This window comes from Vespula vulgaris, chromosome 17, assembly GCF_905475345.1.
Source record: "Vespula vulgaris chromosome 17, iyVesVulg1.1, whole genome shotgun sequence".
NCBI lineage: Eukaryota > Metazoa > Arthropoda > Insecta > Hymenoptera > Vespidae > Vespula > Vespula vulgaris.
In genome coordinates, this window is record NC_066602.1 from 742,901 (window position 1) to 764,550 (window position 21,650).

At 30.2% G+C, this 21,650-nt stretch overlaps 2 long non-coding RNA genes across 5 annotated transcripts in view; both read left to right on the forward strand.

Moving 5' to 3' along the window:
• LOC127070159 (uncharacterized) overlaps window positions 1–21,650 on the forward strand; it is a 79,376-nt gene that overhangs the window by 1,431 nt on the left and 56,295 nt on the right. Inside the window, exons 5-6 of one of the 4 annotated variants that reach the window (XR_007784256.1) lie at window positions 53–14,055; window positions 14,133–15,338. The exons of 1 other annotated variant lie outside the window; for it this stretch is intronic. This is a non-coding gene — a long non-coding RNA (uncharacterized LOC127070159). Of the gene's footprint in view, window positions 1–52; window positions 14,056–14,132; window positions 15,339–21,650 lie in introns of those variants that run through there. 2 more of the 4 variants (XR_007784257.1, XR_007784258.1) reach the window with 2 other exon arrangements.
• Window positions 16,687–20,766, forward strand: LOC127070198 (uncharacterized). Its single transcript, XR_007784333.1, has 7 exons — window positions 16,687–17,260; window positions 17,664–17,719; window positions 17,811–18,019; window positions 18,156–18,411; window positions 19,347–19,518; window positions 19,605–19,847; window positions 20,387–20,766. It is a non-coding gene; the product is annotated as an uncharacterized LOC127070198 (long non-coding RNA).

The window sequence follows — 21,650 nt, forward strand, 5'->3', positions numbered from 1 at the left end:
AGCCACGTATCTTATCCACTTTTCTATATTAATTTCGTATTTTATAATATAGTGCATTGAATCGTGAAAGCAGAAGAGTGGTCCAAGAAGGTGGAAATTCGAAATGAAGATGGAACATCATTAGCTACTCCTCTTGCGTTCATTATGTGATTCAGAATACCTAGGAAATGCAAAAGGAAAAAGAACATTTGTGTTTTTCCGACGAAATTTGGAAAAATCAATATGGCATTGTTTTATAAAGCTTGGAACTGTGGTACGAGGAAATGGGAGGGATTTACCTTCTTCAAAGGATCCAAACGTGAGCGGCTTTAGCTGTAGGCTATAAGCGACGGTACTCAGATCGATTTGTCGACGTTCCACGCAGGGCCAGGATCAAATGGGAATTGAAATGAAACTGAGGGAAGTATATCATACATAATAATTTAACATACAGGGACGATCAAAGGATTCACCGTTTTTGGAAGTAATAACGTTAACAGGGAAATACTTTTAAATTATACGTGAAATTGAAAATCCACGTTCACGTGATTTTTATTCCATCGATGCAAATTAAGTAAGCATTCGATATTATTAAGAAAGGAGAAATGCTGAATTCTGTATTTGATATTATTTCTCATAACATTCACGACATGTACTTAAAGAATATTCGTAATATTTAATCAGCGGTTTTCTTAAATATTGAAATTTGGACGAAGAATTCGGTAACACAAAGTATCTGTTTTTAATACGTTCTCCCATACTTATCGAGAAATACCTTCGTTTTAAACCTTTCGGTATTATCTCCCTCAATCTGCGGGTGCTCTAGTGCACGACTATCTGCGGCGGTTCGAGTAGCCGGGGATGAGTGAGCGGTCCTGTGTGCGTGTATGCGGACAACCCCTATTTTACCTTCATATAATTGGAGATTAGCTCTATAATTCCATTACCTATTTAGATTTATCGTTTGATAGCACGATTACTTATTTTGCAGAGTAGTGGATTATTTTCTTTGGAACAAATTGATTTGGAACATAATATACGAAATATTAGATAATTAGGATTATTTTTTTGCATTCTTCAATAGGGAGTAAATTTCTAGGAAAATGTTTCGGTTCATATAGAAAAATTAAATCAGTCGTGGTACATTGACGTCCAAATTATCCAGATAACTGCATGATACAGCTAAATGGATAATTGAATTATACCGCTAATCTTATTATCGAATTGTCTGCTTCGTTTGATGAGAGGGAAACTCATGAAAAAATACCTTTCTTGTTTTTAAAATAAGAGAAGTGATGTACGTAGAAACGCCCACTTATTCCCGTCCACTTGAGCAGCACTTGAAAAGCGCGCACGGAGAGGAATAACAATGCATCGTTTAATATCATGGTGCTTGACGATAGGTACGAGGGAAGGTATTGCGTACGCGTAAATCGTTAAATTCCGATCAATACTCGTTAACAGGGAAATTTGTAGACATGAAGGATCATATATTTTTGCAAAAAAGAGCAAAATTTTGTCCTTTATAATTTTTCACGATGTCTATGATAAATGTTGAATCAATTCTTTTCCAACATTATCATCCCTCGCGTTATGTATGAGATCTCTCCGTTTTCTTGTTGGATGTCATCACTGTCACTTCTATCGTTTTCTTCCGAATTAATATTCATTTTTTCTAACCGTGTAAATGGAATTTCTCTTCGGTATTACTTATAGCACGAAACTCACTCGTGTTTGGAAATTTTGGATTTTCTCTTAATGAAAAAGAAATAAGTAAGTAAACGGGTTGGTAGTCTGAAATTGTATATTACCAAATCACGAAATGATACATAACAATAATATAATACTTTCCTGGTTTCCTGACTAATTTAGTCGAGGGATCTATTTATACTACTCGAAGTTTCAATACGAAGTGAGCTCAGCTTTGAAAATCTCTTTCCTGAGTTTTATGAATACTTGTTTACTTCATCAAATATCACTATATCGTACGAGGCATACTCATGTACTATTACAAACAAATCCTTTTCATCGCTCTCTTTAAGCAGGCTGGATAAGCATCCAGATCGTTGTGAACGTACTTCTTCTTCATAAAACCGATTGTTTTCGTACGTCCTCGTAATTTGATTATTTCGTTAGTAACGAATTCAATTGTTCTCTCGGAGGTGAAATACGTGAAAGAGAAGGTAATATTAGTTGAGAAAGAAATACGAAGAAAGATATTGTCCGAATACAAGTTTTTTATCATTATGCAATAACGAAAATGAATTTTTCGATAACTTGAGCAATATTCATTTGTTTACAAGAAAAGAAGGTAATATTTGGAAAAAATGTTTTCAAGCAAAATGGAAGTAGATATAACTTCCGAACATGAGAAATGCTTTCACCACAGTCTGAGCTCTTCTCTGATCCGCTGAAGGAGGGTTGTAAGAAGAACTTGTATATATAGTGATATTTGATGAAGCAAACAACCGATCCTAAAACTGGAGAAAGAGATTGTCAAAGCTGAAACGAGTTCTTATTAAAACTTGTAGTAGTATAAATAGGTCCCTCGACTAATTAATCAAAAAACCAGGAAAGTATTATTTTTTTGTTATGTATCATTTCGTGATTTCGTAAAATGCAATTATCTCCATTTTATTTATTTATCTATTTTTTTTTTCTTCTTTTTTTCTTTTTTTCTTTCTTTCTTTCTTTTATTAAGAGAAAGGCAAAGTGCCCAAATACGCACAAGTCTCATGATATAAGATATAAGTAGTGAAGAAGAATGTCAGATAGGCATTCATACAGTCACGTTAGAAAAAATAAATATGAATTCGGAAGAATACAACAGTAGGGATAGTTATATCATCTAGCAAGGAAACGAAGAGATCTCATTGATGAAAGTGATGAAAATGTTGTAAAAGAATTGCTTGAAAACTAATCATAGATTTCGTAAAAACTAATAAGTACTTTTAAAATATATACTCTGATGTGAGTCGTTGGACCACGTCTGCGCGAATAAAGTTCCATCGATTTGTTGAGAGGTAACGACCGAAAGGACTCAGTGTAGAAATGATTATTACGTTATACGCACATTAATTGCTTACTCGGACGGAAAGGTCGAAAATGAAGTTAATTAAGGGGAAATGAACTTCTCTTTTATTATTGAACAAATATCTTTGAATTCGACATGTTACTTTTCTCTCTTTTTTTTTTCTCTCTTTCTTTACACTTTATAATCTGAAATAAACTAATGAATGTTGACTATTAATTTTGTTTTTATTTGTTTGCTTAAAATTGATTATCAATAAGAATTAATTTCTCCTTTTTTTTAGCTCTTGAAACTATCATTTCTTTTCGTTTATTACTCGATAATAAGGTATACAGATTCAGAGAAAATCTTTCGCCATATTCATTTCTTTTTTTTTTCGTTGTATCATCTTTTTCTCTATTACGTATCTCATTTGAATGCGCTTTACGCAAGCCAATTTAAATTTCCTGTTAAAATTTCCCGAAAGGGCTAAAAATTCGGAAAAATATACGGGTTGGGAGGAAATGAATTTCTCGATCAATTCCTTTTAATTCGACATAATATCATTCGTTTGAATAGCCGTACGACTAGACGAAATATATCTTTTCCAAATGATCTATAGATGAGGAGCTTTAGCTAGAGGGAATAATCGATTCGAATCGAAACGGCCGTTGAGGGGATGTCCGTTGACATTGCATGTGGAACATAAATCAAAGTAGAATTGAGATGGAATTGAGAAAAGTTTATCTTTATGGTATATTCTATATTTAGTAAAATATATTTTATATAGTAAAATAATATTTGTAATTCCCAAATGCATTATTCAAATGATTTATGTTCTCAGTAAGCGTATAATATAACATTGATATGATGCATCGCCTAACATAGTAGAAATCTATCTTACTTTTCGACTTACCGATCGACATGGCTCAAAGCATAAATTATAAATGTTTTAGGAAGATAGCCTTGCCATGAAATAATCTTTCCTTCTCAATAGAATCTTCTGATTCTACTTTCTTGGTAATGTCAATATTCTCTTTACGAAAAATAAATAAATTTGAATAACCAAATACCAAAAAAAGGTCACTCCCCCAAAAGGGGATAGACATAATTAGATATTACAAAGTAAAATGATCGAAAGGATATGAATATGCAGAATGATTCATAGGAGGAAACAAAGGCAGAGAAATAATCAAAAAGAAAAGTATCATAATAATAAAAAAAAATTATTATCTACGATAGTTTGGATTTAATAATAAAAAGAGTAGAAAAAATGAGTAGGAAAAATAGTAGAAATAAATTTATTAAATATTTTAATCTATCGCGTTAAATCTATCTATATATTAATCTATCGTATTTATTGGAATGCATTACAAGATGTTGATCCTCAATCTTGTAGGCTTCAATATAAATTCTCGCAAGACTCAAATGAAAGAAAATCCAAAATAATATATAAGCCCCCGATCAGCCGCGATAATCGAATGTGCATCATACGTATCAATTTAAACAAGATGCTCTCATATTTGAATTTTTTTATTTCGATCCATCAACCTGAATGTTTAGTCAAGGGTAATTTTTTTATACAGTCAGTTGCAAAAGACGTAATTATTAATAGAAGGAAATAGAACTATCTTCGTTAGTCATTTTTAAGTTCATTGCATATTGTTTTTCATTTGAGTCTTCCTAGAATTTGCATAGATGCCTACAAGATTGAGGATCAACATCTTGTAATGCATTCCAATGATTACGATAGATTGATATATAGATTAGATATTTATGACAAGTTTTCTTCTTTTACAACACTTCATTGCTTTTTGTTTCTATTAGTAGAAAATTATATAAAATAAAATATAATATAATTATAATTATATAAAGAAGTTTCCTTTATAATACACGGACGTATATATCATTAGGATCACAAGTGTTACAGTTCTCTGGTTTTATGCAACTTGATATGGGAAACCAATTTCTATGGCCATTGTCTCCAAAGCAATAAGAATATGGTACGATCAAATTAGAAATTTAAAGCAGAATTTTCACAAATTTTTCTATTATAATTATTACTCGCCGCTAATCAAGAAAATGAAAAATTACTTACAGCAGATTGCCAGGAATAGAATATACTCGTCGTAGTCATTAATATTCCCCTTAAATGGTTCCTTGAATTATGTGCTCGACTCTCCTGGACGTGTATATTTCTATCCTCTTGATATTTTATTCTGTTAAACACACTTCAGAGTTTTCTGAAAATAACAAAAATGTTCAATTAATCTTTTATTATATTTTCTCAGCATCCTAATTATTTATTTAAAAATTAGGATCCATATTCAGAATTTTATTTTTATCAGAAAAAATGTCAGAATCTCCTTAAAACATTCTGAAATGAACTTTCGTTTCAAGCAAATGGATGAAAAATAAAAACTAATTGGTTTGATCGCAAAAGCAAACGAAACCGGTTCGGTTGCGGATATGTGTCTCTCGTAGACAACTCGTCTCTACGTTCGTCTCTTTGTATTCTTATCATGGACTCATGCATCTCTATTCTAATTGATTAGCTGCCCGGCAAACAAGCAATTACTAGTTTCAGACAAGTATTAAAGAGGGATATTAATGGCTACGACGAGTATATTCTATTCCTGGCAAACCACTTAGTTTGTTGGACTCGTCAACAGGTAGTATCATTGAGACAGGAAATACGGAATAATTTCGCGAAATATCAAGCACATGTGCAACAGTTGGCTCCATATACGATTATCCGATTGGTTCGTATAAATGTCTAAAATGAAGTATCCTAATTCCGATAATCCTAATTACGCTTTCTCCTCGGTTTAATTTTAAACAATAATTCAAAATTATGCAACAAGTAAAATATCAATCACTGGTAAAATATAATATCTAATAATAGTAAAAATAAGTTAACCATAGCATGAAAAAATAGTAAGAAACTACGCAATTTTTTATAATCTACTATAAAACAATATATCGTAGTATTGGATATGAACTTGTGTAAAATAGGGCATAACATAACGTTACTAATATAAACTCATAGACACATATATAAAATTATCCTATTGTCTATAACATACAATATAAAGAACACAATCTGATGAAAATGAATCTTCGCGTTAGTTATTCAGAAATTTAAATAAGGTGCAACTTATCAAGAACATAAAGAAAAATACTAGCGAATCCCATTATCGAATCCAGTTATGCAGCCAATGTTCAGGTACTACGGTTTATATACTAATCATCTTTTCTTTCTTAGAGTTTTGTCTGGACACGATGTTGCCTCGATTAAAAATAAATTACTCCCAGTTTTGTCGATTAGCTTTTAATTTTTTCCTTTTTTTTTTTCGTTGAATTTTGTCTACATATTCGGAAGAAGTAAATATTTATCAAAAATTGAATTTCTGATGATGCATCCTAAACAAATATATGAAAATATGAATTCAATACCAACTGATTCACTTTCCTAGTACACACTCGTTCGCTTCTTTTCTTCTTGAATTTAAATTTCTTTTTTCACTTTCTTATCTTTCAATTTTCTTTTTCAACTTACATCTATTTATATCCATCTTAATTTAAGAAAGGGCAAGGATAATTCACGAAATAATAAATAAATATATAAATAAATAAGTTCGTAGATGGCCTTCATTACGTATAACATAAGTAAGTCATTGTAAAATTGATATACGTTTCTGAATGGAATTTTCTTTATTCTTTTCAGTCGAAAGGCGAATTCGATACATCCGTTATTACATATATGTATGGACTTATATCTACATATATGTACACTTGTGTATCTATGTATTTTACAATGCCTTACTTATGCTATATATTTTATAGGCCAATTACGAACTTATTTACTTATCTATTTATCTATTCTTTCGTCAATTATATGTGCCATTTTAAAAATTAAGAAGGATATAAATAGATGTAAGTTGATAAAGGAAATTGAAAGATAAGAAAGTGAAAAAAGAAATTTAAATTAAAGGAGAATAGAAACGAACGAGTGTGTACTAGAAAAGTGAATCAGTTGATATCGAATTCATATTTTCATATATTTGTTTAGGATGCATCGTTAGAAATTCAATTTTTGATAAATATTTACTACTTAGACACGATGTTACCTCGATTAAAAATAAATTGCTTCAAGTTTTGTCGATTAGCTTTTAATTTTTTTTTTTTTTTTTGTTGAATTTTGTCTTCATATTCGGAAGAAGTAAATGTTTATCAAAAATTGAGTTTCTAATGATGCATTCTAAACCAATATATGAAAATATGAATTCCGTATCAACTGATTCACTTTCCTAGTACACACTCGTTCGCTTCTTTTCTTCCGTAATTTAAATTTCTTTTTTCACTTTCTTATCTTTCTATTTTCTTTTTCAACTTACATCTATTTATATCCTTCTTAATTTTTAAAATGTCACATATAATCGACGAGATAATAGATAAATAGATAAGTAAATAAGTTCGTAATTGGCCTATAAAATATATAGCATAAGTAAGGCATTGTAAAATACATAGATACACAAGTGTACATATATGTAGATATAAGTCGATACATATATGTAATAATGAATGTATCGAATTCGCCTTTCGACTGAAAAGAATAAAGAAAATTCCATTCAGAAACGTAGTAGATAAAAGAGAAAATATATACATTAATTTTAAACAGAATATAATGAACTTACTAAGTAATAGGGAATATAATTGTGCTTCCATTTGTAATTAGAACTTTTAGAACTATTTGTAAGAAAACAGGTAGTACTTAATGAGGCATTACGATTCATAGATTGAAACACACTTTTATAACAACCCTATAGTTAGAAAAACATGGAATCATGTATCTCTATTCTAATTGGTTAACTGACCGGCAAAGAAGCAATATAACTGGTTTCAGACATGCAACTCAACTGATATGTTTGACTCGTCAATCGATAGTATCACCGAAATACCAAATACGGAAAAATATCACGAAATATCCAAGACGTGTGCAACAGTTGGATCCATAAACGATTATTCGATTGGTTCGTATAAAAGTCTAAAAAGAAATACCCGAAAACCCTAATTACGCTTTCTTTTCAGTTTAATTTTATACCATAATTCAAAATTATGCAACAAGTAAAATATCAATCACTGGTAAAATATAGTAACTAATAATAATAAAGATCAGTTAACCATAGCATGAAAAAATAGTAAGAAACTATGCAATTTTCTATAATCTACCATAAAACATATTATCGTAGTATTGGAATTGAACTTGTATAAAATAGGGCATAACATAACGACAGTAATATAAACTCATAGATAGATATAAAAAATTATACTATTGTGTATAGCATGCAATGTGGAACAGAATCTTATGATAATGGATCCTCGCATTAAATATTATAAAATTCAAGTATGATTCTACTTATCAAGAACTTGAAAAATGTATCGGGTGATTCCCAAAATCGATTTCAAATATGCGGCCAATTTTCAGATACTACGGTTTGTATGCTAATCATCTTTTCTTTCTTGGAGTTTCGTCGCTTTGGACTCTTTACCGTATCGATTAAATGTTAATTGCTCTAAGTTTCGTCGAATAGCTTTTAGTTTCTTGTTTTTTTGTTAAATCTTGTCTCCATATTTAGAAGAAGCACGTATTTATCAAAAATGGAGGATCCATCTATGCCAATATAAACAAATATAGGAAAATATGAAATTGAGAATGAGTCCACTTACCTAGTACATATAAGCTTGCTTCTTTTCTCGATGTCTCTTTTCTTCTTTAATATTAACTTGATTTTTTATTTTGACTTATTTTTCAATTTTCTCTTTAATTTTACATCCGTGGTTTACTGATGTTCGTATGACATATATGTATACACATATGTGTATATATATGCATATATATATATGTATATATATTTTACAACGCATTGCTTATGTTATACGTATTGAAGGCAAATTATGAGCTTATTTATTTATACATTTATCTATATCCATATGATTCTCAGAAATATATAAAGAGTATATCAGTTTATAGACAAATATATAAATAAATATAGATATGAACATTGGACTTTAATACGTACAAAGTACACAGTGCGGTGAAATATATATATATATGTGTGTGTGTGTGTGTGTGTGTGTGTATATGCATGTATTTACGTATATATCGAATCAGTCTACCATCTGAAAAGAATAGAGAAAATTTCATTCATAAATTTCATTCAAAAGAAAAGAGAAAATATATAAACTAATTTTTAACAGAATGTAATGAACTTACCAAGTACTAGCACAAATAGTTTTAACTCCATTAATAATTACGCCTTGCAGGACTATCTGTAAGAAAACAATTAGTACTTAATAATGCATTACGATTGATAGATCGAAACACAGTTTTACAACAAGCCGATAATTAGAAAAGGAGACTCAAATATTAACATTCCAAGGGATATTTATATTATTCCAAACAATTCACTAAGCTTTAGTTCAAATAACGCAAATTATAGTATTTCCTCTGGTTAATATTATACAATAATATACCCAAGACAAATTGCTAGATATAATATATAGTGCAAGAAGATAATAAACTATACATCTTTCTATAGTATATTATAAAACGGTATATCGTAGTATTGAACACAAAATTGTATAAAATATAGTATAATGCGTTAATATTAAGTAGCATAAAATTTAAATAGGATTTCACTAACCGATAGCGCGTTTTTTATAACCTTCCAGATAAGTAACATTATCGCGATGGACAGGAACTTACATATTATTCTAAATCGTCCCTCTCTTGAAACCTCCAGGAAGTTGCTTGTAGGACGATTCGAAACAGAATAAATAGTTTATTCAACTTCCGCGGACGGCTCCTAACATCTTTTATATTGACTCGAGCATGCGCTGTTTCGTTTAATCCCCTCTTTTTCATATATTCACGATCCCCAATTATCTCTTCACAATGTTACCAACAATTTTGGATCGATATTACCGTAAAAGGAAGATTTCTGTTTGCTTTTATCTCTGTTTTCTCTTCTTGATTCTGTTTTCTCCATTTGATTCCCCATGTGATTCTCCATACTCGTATCTTTTCGATCATTTCACGATGTAAAAATCGAATTGCGTTTATCTACTTTCAGTTGAGGAAAATTTTTTTGGCATTTTATTTTTCATTTTTTGGCATTTTATTTTTGCATTTAATTTATTTGGCATTTAATTATTCATATTTATTTATTTTGTGCGAAGAGAATGTTGACATTACCAAGAAAGTAGAATTCAGAATATTGTATTTAAAAGGAATGGTAATCTCAGGGAAAATCTCTTCCTACAATATTTATAACTGATGATTTGTGCGATGTAAATCGGTTGACCGAATAACGATGGCTAGAAAGGAGTATAATAGATCTTTACTATGTTGGGGGAAATATTATGTAAATGTTTATTATATGTACGCTTATTGAGATATTTAATCATCCGAGTAAAACATTAGGAAAATGCTGAATAAATTAGAAATATTATGTTACTAGATATATAATGATGTCGTTGCTATACTGAGTTATACGTAATGAGAAATGAACGATTCGATTAAGGTAACATTTTCCGAGGAACTAATTAGTTTGGAATATATGAAATATCAGATAATTGGCAGTATAAGTGGATCGTTCTTTGAAATTTTCCTGTCGGGAATTAATTTTTCGGAAAAAGTATTCCTTCGTATGAAAGAACTAAATTAGTTGTGGTACATCGATCTGCTAATTAATTAATGCAGCTAAATAGCTAATTGAAGTACACTGCTAATCGTATTATCGCATTGGCTGCTTAGTTTAATAAGAGGAGAACGAACGACAAAATACCTTTCTTCTTTCGAAAAAATACCTTTCGTCAAAATAAGCGAGGAGATATACGCACGCACACCCACAGAACCGCGGACATATTCCCACTTACATGCTCTAGCGCGGATGAGAGAATATAAGAGCATCAGTGTGTGGAGAAAGATAATAACAAATTGTTTAACACGAACGTACACGACGATACGTATGGAAGAACGTAACGCATACATGCATTTTCATTAAATCTCAATCGTAAGATATTTGCGCTACGTAATAATTTAGTTCGTCCAAATACCTATATTTCTGAAAAACGTACATTATACATTATTTTTAAGTACATGACGTGAATATTCTGACAAATAATTTGGAACATTGAACCAAACACTTCTTCTCTTTTTAATTATATTGAATAATAATATAAACTGACGGTATAACGATGACACGGTGAGATAAACGTACTCTACATATTAACGCATAATTTAAAAGCGTGTCCGGGCTAACGTTATTATCCCGAAGAACAATGAATACTTTGATCGTATACACAGCTTTGATCATTTTCAATGATAAAGCTGCCTGAGTACCATTTCAGTTCCATTTGAATCCAGATTCCCTTTGCAACGGCAAACAAACCTACGATAAATCTTTCCCATAACACTCCATTATATCCTCTATCTAAAGCCACTTACCTTTGAATCCTTTCAATAACGTATATTCCATATCCTCGTATCACCATATGAATGAAGCTTTGTAATACAGCGCTATTTTAATTGACGATTACCTTGAGGCAATACTTTGAGGATCGTCGTCAACACCATTATAAATGTTTGTCCTCTTCTTCCTCTTCTTCCTCTTCTTCCTTGTTAATTGCAACCACGTAATGAAGACGCTATGGAACATAATTATGCGGATCACGTTTGTAAAGGAAATGCCTTCCTTTCGAACCCAGCACGTTGATTATTACTACAGCTAAGAAATAGCAAATATGTTTAGGAAACCGTCGATAATCGTTGATAGTAAAATGCCGCCGATCGTTATTATATAATTCAGTGTCCGCACATAAGATATATGGATATGTATTTTTCTGTTCTTCCTTTTTTTAAATTCGAGTTATAATATAAAGCGGCATGTCATTGCCTAAAAACTGTAACAAGGATCTAAAAATATTAAAGCACAATCTTTTTAGATGATAACACTGGTGAACAACTTCGAACGTCAATTTCTTGACATTCCATAATAGATGATGAATATGTTTTTGACGTAGGATTCTTTGAAAATATTCTCTTATAAATGTATTTGTTCCTGTAAGGTACTATATATTAGGATCATAATAAAAAAGCAGATACTCCTCGTTCTGGTCACTTCGCACACCATATTATTTGTATTATGACCAAAGAAGATATTGTTTACATGAACAACATCTTTGGCTGATTTTGTCACATAGGAATTAAAAATATGTATATTAACGCCCGCAAGATATTTTTGTTATGAGAGAATATTAATAAGAGAATTAATTTCGTTTCATGGAATGTGAATATTTGGTAGGGTGAGATCAATAAAAATAAAGCAGAAGCATTTGTAACGATATTCTGTTATGGAATATGGATATGGTAGTAAAACAGAAATCATAATATGTCAAATTAAAAGAGATCGTTAGAGAAGTCTTAATTAATTTCATCTTCTAGCTTTTCGTCTGTGAAAGCAATAAAGATGCATAGAATGTAAAAACTCTGTTTGTTCGGCACCCTCTCGGATGTTATCTGTCAGCAAATAGATGGTAATTTTTTGCGTAATCGTGGTCCATTGACTTACGTAATATAATATATCGTGACCGTGGAACTAACGAATATATTGTAATGATATTTAATTTATATGAATTTGTAGATATTGAAAAGCATATTTCATTACAAAATATTATCCCTTATAATTTTCTACGATATCTGTGATAAGCTTTGCAGGATTTTCATCCTTATCATCATCTATGAAATTTTTCCTGTTTTCATATTCGGTGGTATCACTATCACTGTTACCGTTCTTTTCTGGATTTATACTTGTCTTTTTGAAATTGCTCTTCACTATTTATATCTTATATCATGTAATGTAGTCGTGTTTGTAGACTTTGTCATTGTCCTAATAAAAAAAAAAAAAAATGAGTAAATGAATGCGTTGAAAATTTCTTTCTACCTCTAATTGTATGTTACGAAACGACCAAACGATATATACCCAAAGAATATTATTTTTCTGATTTTCGGACTGATTAGTCCAGGGATCTACTTATCTACTCGAAGCTTCATTACGGACTGGTGTCAGCTTTAAAAATCTCTTACTCCAGTTTTAGGATCGGTTGTTTACTTTATCAAATTACCTAACGAACAGAGAAAGAACATTGTTAGCTAGAGAATTGAAATTTAGGAAGTTTAGGAATGATTCTCGTCTATAGAAATCACTCCTTCGTTAACTTTTCAAAGAATATCATGTAAGTGAATACCATATATTTACATACTAAAAATAATTGCTATCTGTATATAATTCAGACGTCCTAAAGAATATTTTCACAACCTATCAATCTGTTAGTACGATTTCAATATTCTCACTATTTCTTCTCCGGGAGAACCTCACACTTATTTAATGAATCTCGAGGAATCATTGTTTCCATCGCAACATTCGTTTATATCATCGCTATTGGATAAATTTATAAGTGGCCATTTGTATACAATTTATTACATAATTCCAATTATATATTATAGAAATGAAAATAATTCTCTTTACCCATACCATTTTAATTATTAATTAAAATGCGTTTAGAAGAAGCCGCTGTACGATTTAAAAGGAATCATCTGATATATTTCTGGTAATTATACAATTAAAATGAATGAATGTGTATCAGAAGTCTTAACTAATCTACGAATTTTTAATTATTTCGGAGATATACGAGACGAAACGGAGGAGAAAGCAGTTACTATAGACCAGAAATATTGCAATGGAGCCTAATCGATTGCTAGTTGTAATTCCTTCCAAAGAAGATACACAAACTTCAATTACGCTCAATGTGATAATTAAACATTCGACGTCCCAAGTGACATATATTTACATTGTCAGTTCCTGTTCTTCCGTACATTCGACGATACGTCCAACAGGGATAGTGAAAACGCCCGACCATCAATCCAAATAGGATACGAGAACACTTTCCTCTGTAGCCTTATATCTAAATTGTAAATCAATCAATGGTGTGTTTATCGAGTGGTAAGATATCTTCATTATTTAATATAAAATCTATACCATAGGTATATTTTCTAATAATTTAATGAATTTTTACATAGATTTTATGAAGTCGACGAAAGTATTTCTATTTCTAAGAGAATTCTTTTCAAATCTTTCACGTGATATGAAACCCAAGTTGGCGAGAGAAGCATGGTGTATGGAGACAACGTGACGCCATTGCTAGCGCATTATTATACCAATCATCGATCTTGATATTGGATTTTAATAAACGAGATGAGATATAAGTAACTTGTCACGTATATTATCCAATTTTCCATATAATTTGATTCGTATATCTCTAAAATAGATCCAAATTCGTAGATTTGTTAAGACTTATCAAAGTCATTCGTTCATTTCAATCATATAACTATCGAAAATAAATCAGATGAAGCCTTTTAAATGCTACAGCAACTACTCCTAAACGCAACAAAATAATAATTAAAATGTTATGAATCAACAGAATCAATTTCATTTTTATAATATAGAAATGAAATTTTCTACTAAATCTAATCGTGTTTAAACCGTTTGTATTACTTGTAAAGCTGTTCTCTGGGACGTATAATAGCTAGGGATTATTTCGCGTATGACACACATTTGCGTATTACTGGATCGAAAATCACAGAAGGAATGACTTCCCCTGGCGAAGTTAATCTCATGCCGTCCCGTGAGACCACGCTTTCTAGATTCTAATTCTCTAACTAGAACGCATGGGGATAAAAAATTTCCCCTTTTCTATAATTATGTAATTATATATACTTTATTATGTTATTATATATACTCTTTGTTCAAAGGAAATTATCTCATGTATCTTGGAATATCCTAATGAGAATCTTATATATATCTTATAATAGAATCTAATAATAATTCGTCTCTTTTTTAATTAAAATAAGCACATAAAACTATAATTACTTGTAATATAATTAATTATTATAATAATAATTATTGTAATTATCAAGACTAATTCCTATGAAATTAATCGGATATTCATATACGAAATTCGCAATGTTTCTTCTTTCGTAAGTCCAACTTATACTTAAAAATAGTATTCTAATATTATTAGTTACTAATGGTATCACAATTTTCGTACCATGTAAATACTACGTAATTCTTATCGTCAACAATTCTGTCGTAAGAAAATCTTTTCGTCGAAATTTATATCTACTTCCATATTACTTGAAAACATTTTCTCAAAATATTACGATCTTTTTTTGTAAACAAATGCATATTGCTCCAACTATCGAAGAACTCTTTCTGTTATTATACAATAATAAAAAACATGTATTCGGAGAAAATCTTTCGTCATATTTCTTTGCTTCCTAATATTACTTTCTTACCTTTCACGTATTTTCCCTCCAAGAGAACCACACAATTAGTTAATCAAGAAATGGTCAAATTACCAGGATATATGAAAAGAATATCAGTCGGTTTTACAAAAAAGAAGTACGGTCACAACGGTCCGAGGGCTTCTCTGCAATGGCACGCGAATACGCCTCGTACGATGCAGTGATATTTGATGGAGTAAACAAGCAATCATAAAACTGAGGAGAGATTTTCGAAGCTAAACTCACTTCGCATTGAAACTTCTAGTGGAATAGATAGATAACTGGACTAATAAGTCAAAAAATCAGAAAAGTAATATTCTTTTGGTTTATATCCTTTCGTGATTTCGTAATATACAATTTGAGACTACCAATCCGTTCACTTACTTATTTCTTTTATTTATTAAGAGAATGGCAAAATTTCCAAACACGAGTGAGTTTCGTATCATAAGTAATACCGAAGAGGAATTTCAAGTAGACATTTATACGATTAGAAAAAATGAATATTAATAGGGAAGAAAACGAGAGAAGTGATAGTGATGACATCAAGCAAAAAAAACGGAGAGATCTCATATATACTGCGAGGGATGATAATATGGAAAGAGAATTCATTCAACATTTATCATAGACATCGTAGAAAATTATAAAGGACAAAATTATGATTTTTTCGCAAAAATATATGATCCTCCCTGTCTCCAAATTCTCTTGTTAACGGGTTTTGATCGGAACTTAACGATCTGCACTGACGTAATCGTCTCCTAGCTATCATCAAGCACCATCGTATTAAACGATTCATCATTATTTCTCTCCGTTCATGAGTGCTCTTCTCCGCGCTTGGATACATCAAGCGGTCAGGAACAAGTGCGCGGTCTATAAGCGTACATCTGTCTGATTTGAAAAGAACAGGAAAGGTATTTTTTCATTTGTTTTCCCCCTATCAAACCACACAAACATCTGGATGATAAAATGCTCTGTACATGCTCAATTATCTACCTAAATCCTTCATTTAATTACTCGGTTACATCTTTTGCAGAACCATATACGCGTCGTTGATTTAATTATTCCGTTCGAACGAATACATTTTCCTAGAAATTTGCTCCTGATGGAAGAACTGAAAACAATGGTCCATAATACCTCTAGTTATCTAACATTTCATATATTATGTTCCAAATTAATCAATTCCTAGGAAGATATTTTATTTGTCAATTTTTATTTGAGAACTGTTTATTTTTATTACGTATAACCGAGCACAGCGATTTTTCTCTGAATAGGCGCACATAGAATCTAACACTGTTATAATTTTCCTGCAGCTTAGTAAAGATCTATTATACTTCTTTCTAGCCATCGTAATTCGGTCAATAGATTTCAATTCGGTCAATGTCAACATTCTCTTCGCACAAAATAAATAAATATGAATAATTAAATGTCAAAAAAATTTTCCTACTCGGGAAGTAGATAAACGCAATTCGATTTTTACATAGTGAATCACATGTGGAATCAAATGGGGAAAAAAGAATCAAAAAGAAAAAAAAGAAATAAAAGCAAAAAGGAAAGTTCCCGTAAACGGTAGTATCGATCCAAAATTATTGCTAACATTATGAAGAGATAATCGGGGATATTAGCTTCGTGAATATATAGAAAAGAGAAGGTTAAACGAAACAGCGCATGCTCGAGTCGATATAAGAGATGTTGCTAGCCATCCGCGGAAGTTGAATAAACCGTTTATTCCGTTTCGAATCGTGCTACCAGCAAGTTCCTGCGAGTGTCCAAATAATATTCCAAACAGAAACGAATCAGAATAATATATAAGCTCCTGACCAGTGAAAATAGTGGATAGTATCTAGAAGATTCTGCAGAACACACTATCGGTTAGTAAAATGTTATTTGAATTTTATACCGTTTAATATTAACGTTTTATACTGTATTTTATACAATTTTGTGTTCAATGCTATACTGCTTATATTATACTATACTTTATAATATACCATCATATGGTTTTATAATATACTATAGAAAGTTGTATATCTTATTATTATTTTACACTATACATTACACCGTGCAGGTTTTCTTGGGTATATTATTGTATAATATTAAACAAAATATTATAATTCGAGTTATTTGAACGAAAATTTAGTGAAATATTTGGAATAATATAAATATCACTTTGAATGTTAAATTTGAGACTCCTTTTCTAATTATCGGGTTGTTATAAAAGGGTGTTTGGATCTATGAATCGTAATGCTTCATTAAGTACTACTTGTTTTTTTACAGATAGTTGTAAAAGTTCTGATTATCAATGGAAGCACAATTATATTCCCTATTACTTAGTAAGTTCATTACTTTCTGTTTAAAATTAATTTAAATATTTTCTCTTTTATCTACAACGTTTCTTAATGGAATTTTCTCTATTCTTTTCAGTCGAAAGGAACATTCGATACATCCATTATTTCATATATGTATCGATTTATATTTATATATATGTTCACTTATGCATCTGTTTTTTCTATAATGCCTTACTTACGATGTATATATTAGAGGCAAACTACGAGCGCATATATTTATATTTTTATCTATTATTTCGTGAATTATCTGCGCTGTCTTATTAATTAAGAAGGAAGTAAATAGATGTAAGTTGAAAAAGAAAATTGAAAGATAAGAACGTGAAAATAGATATTTAAATTCAAGAAAAAAAGAAGCGAACGAGTGTGTATTAGGAAAGTGGATCAGTTGATATCGAATTCACATTTTCTTATATTTGTTTAGGATACATCATTTGTAATCAAATTATTGATAAACATTTACTTCTTCGGAATATGAGGACAAAATTGGCGAAAAAAAAGAAAATAATTAAAAGTTAATCGAAAACTTGGAATAATTTATTTTTAATCGAGGCAACATCGTGTCCAGACCAAACTTTAAGAAAGAAAAGATAATTAACAATTAAACCGTAGTACCTGAACATTGGCTGCATATTTGGATTCGATAATGGGTTTCGCTAATATTATTCATTATTTTCTTGGTAAGTTGCATCTTATTTAAATTTTATAGTATCTAACGCGAAGATTAATTTTCATAAGATTTTGTTCTTTATAATGCATGCTATGGACAATAGGTTAATTTTATATCCTATCTATAAGTTATATTAGAGACGCTACGTTATGCATTATTTTATACAACTTCATATCCAATACTACGATATATTGTTTTATAGTAGATTATAGAAAATTGCGTAGTTTCTTATTATTTCTTCATGCTATAGTTAACTTATTTTTATTATTATTAGATACTATATTTTACGTGTGAATTATCTTTTACTTGTTGCATAATTTTGAATTATTGTGTAATATTAAACCGAGGAGAAAGGCTAATTAGGGGTTATCGGAATTAGGATATTTCTTTTTAGACATTTATACGATCCAATCGTATAATCGTATATAGAGCCAACTGTTGCGCATCTGTTTGCTATTCCGTGATATTATTCCGTATTTGCTATTTCAATGATACTACCTGTTGAAGAGTCTAACAAACTAGGTGAATTGCTTGTCTGAAACTAGTAATTGCTTGTTTGCCGGTCAGCTAATCAATTAGAATAGAGATGCATGATTCCATGATAAGAATACAAAGAGACGAACGTAGAGACGACGTGTCTTCCGGAGACACATATCCGCAACCGAACCGATTTCCTTTACTTTTGCGATGAGACCTATTAGTTTTCGTTTTCAATTATTATACTATCAGTTTGCGTGAATCTAAAGTTCATTTCAGAATGTTTTAAGGAGATTCTGACATTTTTTCTGATAAAAATAAAATTTTGAAAATGGACTCAAATTTTTGCATAAATAATTTGGACGCTGATTAGGTATATTAAAAGATTAATTGAATATTTTTTATATTTTCGGAAGACTGAAGTATGTTTAACAAAAAAAGATATTTAAGGCATCAAAATTTTTTCAGGATCAATATTTATTAATGTCAATATGAAAATCATTCCATTGTAATAGTTCCAATAGAACTATTCGGAAGGAGTAAATTAAAAATATTTGAATGTTCATATATGTGATATATACTATTGATATTATCGTTATTGACATCAGTATTCATATAATGGAGCTTCTCGGAAAAATTAGTAAGACAGATCTATCGAAATAATTATATCGATCTTCGTTTATATCAGTATATGTGTACGTACTTATTTCTAATTTTTGTTCGTAGATGATTGTGATAATTGTCCCTTTTCACGTAGTAATTGTTTCACACGATCGAATCGACGGAGGAAATATAGAAATTTGTATAAAGAGAAATAGAAGGAAAAAGGTTTTTGATGCGGTGTTACCACAGATTGTTGAAAGTTGATATTCCATATGCAAGTCGAAAAGAGTCAATTGCAGAACAGAAGGAAATTATTAGAGAAAAATAATAATGGCTGCTATATACATCCATTCCTGGCAAACTACTGTAAGTAATTTTTCATTTTCTTCATTAACGAGTAATAATTATAATAATAAAATTTGTGAAAATTCTGCTTTAGTTTTCTAATTGGATCATTTTGTAGTCTCACTGATATGGAGACAATGATCACGGCGATTGGCTTCCCATATCATGTTGCATAAAACCAGAGAACTTTAACACTTTTGATCCTAATGGTGCATACGTTGGTGTTTTATTAAGGAAACTTAGTAAAATATTTGCAATAATATAAAAACACGTTTGGATGTTAACATTTAACAGTCTCCTATTTTAATTAATTAGGGTTATTACAAAAGTGTATTTCATTCGATCAATAGTGATAGGATACTACGTCTTAAGAGTTATCATGAATTGTACCTTCCAAAATCTTTAATAATAATAATTTGCTTAATTACGTTTATTCATAGAGGGAGGCACAGCCATTTTCGCTAATTCATTACATTTTTTTACAATTACCTTAAAGAAAAACTTATTCAATTTTTTCTTATGTACACGTAGGTGAATGTAATTTTCTTCATTCTTTGCAGGCGGCAGCGAAAGAACTTCGATGTTTATTCGTCGGAGTACAAAGAACTGATCTGGTAACTCCAAATCTAAAAGTCCAAGTCATTCATTTGTTGATTTTACACGCTACCAACAACTGCCATTTTTAAATTTAAGTCTAATAGAAAATAAATTAAAATTGTTTGATATACCGTCTGTGTTCCATAGCATGTAATGTTTAGCGAAATCTACTATTGCTTAAACAGTGAATAGTTTAACTCGTCGTTCATTTATATCGTTTAAATGAGTTTAAAATTATCAAAAGTATTAAGTTTGAAGTTTTCACCTTTAAAAAGTGAGAGGGAAGCGTCAGTCATTCCAATGTTCGTTTTTATTGGCATCACACGCAGCTACGAAACTCAGATGCAAGTATTCCAATATGAAAATCATAAATTATTTAAATTTTAGCTTAAAATTATTTTATGTTATTCGCGCGTTACGATATTCGTAATGTTTAAGCGAATATACTATCGTTTAAATATTACGGTTATGAAAATAATTCAAAGGGTTAAAAAGTGCAAAGGGTTAAAAAGAAAAATAATTGTTACAAAGTAGCCTGAAAAAAAAAGCAAACAAATATGTATTCAGAAAGTATTACAATTTCATATTCTCTATGTTTGCGGTATATGTAAACTGGATTTTTGATTTATATTTACTTTTCTCTTAATTTTTCAGAAATTCTCTCAAAAATTTATTAATCCTGCTCGGAAGAAAGATAAATAAGCATAAATTTTCATTTCTTGAATGAATTCTGAATACCTATTTATTTGCTTTTTTCTTTTGTTCTTTTCTTTTTAATTAAAATTCCTTTTTTTAATTTATTTTATGGTTTAATTTTCTTTTTAATCGTAAATTGATTTATATACTTAGAGATGCATACGCCGAGATAAATAGTTTATCATAATATATTAAATATATATGTTGACAATTATATTAATATGTATGTATACAAATGTATTTAATTGTTATACTATTATGTTATATGTGTGTTTGTGTGTGTATGTTTAAACACACATACACATAAAGTCTGTATATAAGAATAAGTGTTATACGAAATTATCGCTAATGTAAATTTTAACAGTATGTAATAAACTTAAAGGCAACTACAAAAATAGCTCTACATCCCTGTATTATTAATTACGTTTTACGCAACTGACTGTAGAAAAAAAATTATCCTTGACAAATGCATTCAGATTGATAGATCGAAACAAAAAAAAATAGTAATATGATTTATTTTAACGAGAGCAT